The sequence below is a fragment of the Jatropha curcas genome, chromosome 6, assembly GCF_041381405.1.
Source record: "Jatropha curcas cultivar XTBG-Jc1 chromosome 6, XTBG_Jcur_1.0, whole genome shotgun sequence".
Classification (NCBI taxonomy): domain Eukaryota; kingdom Viridiplantae; phylum Streptophyta; class Magnoliopsida; order Malpighiales; family Euphorbiaceae; genus Jatropha; species Jatropha curcas.
This window is the reverse complement of record NC_143156.1, coordinates 6608408-6614407: the sequence shown is the minus strand read 5'-3', so window position 1 is coordinate 6614407 and position 6000 is coordinate 6608408.

Below are 6000 nucleotides of genomic sequence, written 5' to 3'. Positions count from 1 at the left end.
CCATTTAGAGAATTTGATGTTATTTTGGGTATGGATTGGCTATCCAGATATCAGGCAATAGTTGATTGTGCAAAGAAAAGAGTGACATTATATACAACAGCAGGGGAAGAGATTACAGTAGTCGGGAAGCGGCGAGATTTTCTGGGTAATGTGATATCAGCCATGGCAGCAAAGAGATTAATTCAGAAAGGTTGTGAAGCATACTTGGTATGTGCATTACAAGCAGAGAAAGAACAGTCAGAAGTGCAAGACATACCAACAGTGTGTGATTATCCAGATGTATTTCCAGAAGAGTTACCAGGGTTACCACCAAGGAGGGAAGTGGAGTTTACCATAGATGTCTATCCTGGAGCAGCACCAGTATCAATTGCACCTTATAGAATGGCACCAGCAGAGCTAAAAGAGTTAAAAATTCAGCTACAGGAGTTATTGGATAAAGGTTTTATCAGACCCAGTGTATCACCTTGGGGAGCACCGGTATTATTTGTAAAGAAGAAAGATGGATCATTCAGATTGTGCATTGACTACAGACAACTGAACAAACTGACAATCAAGAATAAGTATCCATTGCCTCGAATCGATGATTTGTTTGATCAGTTAAAAGGTGCAGGTATGTTTTCTAAGATCGACCTTAGGTCGGGATACCATCAGTTGCGGATAAAGGAAGAAGATATCGCTAAGACTGCATTCAGGACCCGATATGGTCACTATGAATTTTTAGTCATGCCATTCGGTTTCACAAATGCACCAGCGGTTTTCATGGATCTTATGAACCGCGTGTTTCATTCATATCTGGATCAGTTTGTGGTGGTGTTTATAGATGACATTTTGGTCTACTCCAGAGACAGGGTTGAACATGATAAACATTTGCGGATTGTACTCCAGACACTGAGGGATAAACAGTTGTATGCCAAGCTCAGTAAGTGTGAGTTTTGGCTGGAAGAAGTTTCTTTCTTAGGACATGTGGTGTCATCGGAGGGTATCAGAGTGGATCCTCATAAGATTGAAGCTATTGTTGATTGGAGACCACCCAGAAATGTCACAGAAGTTCGAAGTTTTCTGGGTTTAGCCGGTTATTACAGAAGGTTCGTAAAGGGATTCTCCATCATTGCATCACCTTTAACAAGATTGTTGAAGAAAGAGGTTGTATTCCAATGGGATGATAGATGTCAGCAGAGTTTTGACACTTTGAAGAAAAAGTTGACTGAAGCACCAGTGTTAACTCAGCCAGTGTCAGGTCAAGACTTTGAGATTTACAGTGATGCCTCTCATACTGGGTTAGGATGTGTACTCATGCAAGACAGGAAAGTGGTAGCTTATGTCTCCAGACAATTGAAGCCACATGAATTGAATTATCCAACCCATGATTTAGAATTGGCAGCCATTGTTCTAGCATTTAAAGTATGGCGGCATTATCTGTACGGTGAAAAGTGTTACATTTACACAGATCATCAGAGTTTAAAGTATTTACCGACATAGAAAGATTTGAATTCAAGACAACGGAAGTGGATGCAGATTCTGGCTAATTATGATTATGTCATTAATTATCATCCGGGCAAAGCTAACGTGGTAGCTGATGCCCTTAGCCGCAAATCATTGTTTGCTTTGAGAGCAATGAGAATTAGTATGGAGTTGCAACAGCAGGGAGTTATTCTAGCACAGATGCAAGTACAGCCATCTTGGGTTCAGGAAGTTGCAGAGGCACAGAAGAAAGATGCACAAACAGCACTATGGGTGAAACAAATACAGGAAGATCATGGTGGGAAATTCAGATTGGATAACAGTGGAGTCTTATTCTATGAAGACATAGTTGTTGTAACACAGATAGGGGAGCTTAGACAAAAGATTCTGCATGAAGCTCATAACAGTCCATATACAATGCATCCAGGTAGTACCAAGATGTATCAAGATTTGAAGAAAGGCTATTGGTGGCCGGGCATGAAGAAAGATATCGGAAATGTTGTAACAAGATGTTTAACATGTCAACAAGTAAAAGCAGAACATCAACTGCCAGCTGGGTTACTTCATCCAATAACAGTGCCAACATGGAAGTGGGATCAGATCACGATGGATTTTGTTACTGGATTACCTCAGACGCAGCGGAAGCATGATGCAGTATGGGTGATCGTGGACAGATTAACTAAGTCCCCGCACTTTCTACCAGTTCGGATGGACTATTCTCTGGACAAGTTAGCAGACATTTATGTTAGCGAAATAGTTCGACTACATGGAGTTCTATCATCCATTATATCTGATCGTGATCCAAGGTTTACATCGAAATTTTGGGGTAAACTGCAGGAAGCATTAGGGACGAGATTGCATTTCAGCACTGCATTTCATCCTCAAACAGATGGCCAATCAGAGAGAGTCATTCAAATTCTAGAAGACATGATGAGATCATGTGTTATAGAATTTGAAGGCAGTTGGGACAGATATGTACCTCTCATGGAGTTTGCCTACAACAACAGCTACCAATCGAGCATTAAGATGGCACCATATGAAGCATTGTATGGTAGACCATGTAGGACACCTGTGTGTTGGACAGAACTGAGTGAGAAGAAGATTTTGGGTCCAGATTTGGTTAGAGAAACAGAAGAGAAAGTGGAAATCATCAGAAAACGGCTGAAAGAAGCAAGTGATCGACAGAAGTCTTATGCTGATTTAAAGAGAAAGAATATTGAGTACTCGGTGGGTGATAAGGTATTTCTGAAAGTTTCACCATGGAAAAAGATCCTAAGGTTTGGACGAAAGGGTAAGCTTAGCCCTAGGTTCATTGGTCCATATGAGATTGTTGAATGTGTAGGACCATTAGCCTATCGCCTAGCGTTACCTTCCACCTTAGATCGAATTCATAATGTCTTTCACTATCAATGTTAAGGAGATACAGATCAGACCCATCACACGTGTTATCAGCAGAAGAGATTGAAATTCAGCCGGATCTCACCTATGAAGAAGAACCAGTACAGATCTTAGCCAGAGAAACTAAGGAATTACGGAACAAGAAAATAGCATTGGTGAAAGTCCTTTGGAGGAATCATAAGACAGAAGAAGCAACTTGGGAATCTGAAGACACCATGCGACAGCAGTATCCGCAGTTGTTCACAACAGGTAAACTTCGAGACGAAGTTTTTATTTAGGAGGGGAGAATTGTGACATCCTACCGAGTCGAGTCTTAGCATAGAGTTGAGTAATCGAGTTGAGTCGAGTTGAATCAAACCCGGTTGGGGTAGAATGGGTTATTAAGTGGAGTTACTTGATTGAGAGAAAAGATTAAAGCACATGGGTGAGGATTGATTTGCATTAAAAGATCAAGCTTGGGTATTAAGTTGTAGCCTGTTTACAATTGAGGTACCATTTAGAACTTTTACACACAAAGTCATGGATCTTTTAGAGCCTACCCGTGCATACCCATTTCACTTTCCCATTTTCATGTTTATCTTCATCTTCTTCCTTTCCTCTTCCACCTTCCTTTCAATTTTAATGGTAGTTAAGCCTTAACTTCAATTTTTCTTCTATCCAAGTAAGTAAACCTTCTTGAAGTTCATAATTGAATCATTTGGTGTTATTATTTTAGAATTTATAAGAATTCTTATTTATAGGTGAAGGGAGTTCAAAGAGTGTAGAAAAAAGAAGCTAAAGAGGAGCTCAAACTTTTGGAGTAAAGGTTTGATATCTCTTGTTATTTTCCATTTTCTTTGTATGAGATTTGTGTGGTGTGTTGCTATTGAGACAGTATTGCTTCATGTTGAGTGGGAGGACTGGTAATGGTGAGAAACAGGGGAGAACAGGGGAGGTATTGAATAAATGAAGTGAATATTGAGTTTATGTTGAAACAGGTTTTGCTGGAAATTTTACCAGTAAATTCATCTTGATTTTGACCCCATTTAATGATAGAATTAGGAAGTGTCATAGAAGAGTTATTTGTTCCTCTATGTGTTAGCTTTACATGGGTTTTTGAATCATCCAAATTGGAGTTGTATATTGAGAGATATGACCAAACGAGTACAGACAGTGCAGGCTGGAAGCGCGCGCGCGAATTGCATGACGAGATCGCGTTGCCTTCTCGCGCTCGCGAATTTGAACTACGCGCTCGCGACTTTCACCTGAAACTCTCTGACTCTTATTTGGCACATCTCGCGCTCGCGACTTTCAAGTGCGTGCTTCCAGCCGCGAGACACTTGAAAGTCGCGAGCGCAAGATGTGCCAAATAAGAGTCAGAGAGTTTCAGGTGAAAGTCGCGAGCGCGTAGTTCAAATTCGCGAGCGCGAGAAGGCAACGCGATCTCGTCATGCAATTCGCGCGCGCGCTTCCAGCCTGCACTGTCTGTACTCGTTTGGTCATATCTCTCAATATACAACTCCAATTTGGATGATTCAAAAACCCATGTAAAGCTAACACATAGAGGAACAAATAACTCTTCTATGACACTTCCTAATTCTATCATTAAATGGGGTCAAAATCAAGATGAATTTACTGGTAAAATTTCCAGCAAAACCTGTTTCAACATAAACTCAATATTCACTTCATTTATTCAATACCTCCCCTGTTCTCCCCTGTTTCTCACCATTACCAGTCCTCCCACTCAACATGAAGCAATACTGTCTCAATAGCAACACACCACACAAATCTCATACAAAGAAAATGGAAAATAACAAGAGATATCAAACCTTTACTCCAAAAGTTTGAGCTCCTCTTTAGCTTCTTTTTTCTACACTCTTTGAACTCCCTTCACCTATAAATAAGAATTCTTATAAATTCTAAAATAATAACACCAAATGATTCAATTATGAACTTCAAGAAGGTTTACTTACTTGGATAGAAGAAAAATTGAAGTTAAGGCTTAACTACCATTAAAATTGAAAGGAAGGTGGAAGAGGAAAGGAAGAAGATGAAGATAAACATGAAAATGGGAAAGTGAAATGGGTATGCACGGGTAGGCTCTAAAAGATCCATGACTTTGTGTGTAAAAGTTCTAAATGGTACCTCAATTGTAAACAGGCTACAACTTAATACCCAAGCTTGATCTTTTAATGCAAATCAATCCTCACCCATGTGCTTTAATCTTTTCTCTCAATCAAGTAACTCCACTTAATAACCCATTCTACCCCAACCGGGTTTGATTCAACTCGACTCAACTCGACTACTTAACTCTATGCTAAGACTCGACTCGGTAGGATGTCACATTCAGTGCCCCACCTAAACAAACAACACTTGATTGAAAAATTATAATGGGTTCAAGTACTTAACTGCAAATGTTTTCCGTTAAGATACTAAAATAAAAATTTTTGAAAGTTGAAACACTAAACTTATAATTATCCTATTTTATGAATATATATATATATATATATATATATATATATATATATATATATATATATATATATATATATATTGGAAAAATAAATTAATATTTGATAATTTTCTCGAATTCAGCTTTGGATTCATAAGTATAATAGTTCAAGAGAATTCTCATTAATTTTAGTAATATATAATTATGCTAAACTGACCATTGAATTAGAGAAATTCAAAATTTGAAATGAAAATCTTACATCGCCACCGCCCATAATAGGGGCAAGCAAGATGGGAATGATCATCGTGGTCCAAATAATAACTTGGCTGTCCTGAAATCCCATGAGATAAAGAGTTGGCTTACCTACATTGAAATGAAGAGAACAAGGTTTGTCAGTTTTACATTTCAATTTAAGCAATACTTTTCTCTAATTTTTATACATGATACTACCTGATCTTAAATTAATTATTCTTTTATGATAATCAACAAAATAAATTTTAGTTTTCCTCTTTAAGTCAACCTATCCAAATTAATTAAAAAACTAATTGTCATTACGAAAATTTATACTTTTTGTTAAAATTATTTTCAAACGGAAAAACTTAATTTCATCTTATTCAAAAAAAATATAAACGGTTGTTTTAGTTTGGTAATGTAAAAGATGAACGAACTCTATAAATTATAAAAGTAAAATTTTATATTTGTAAAATTCT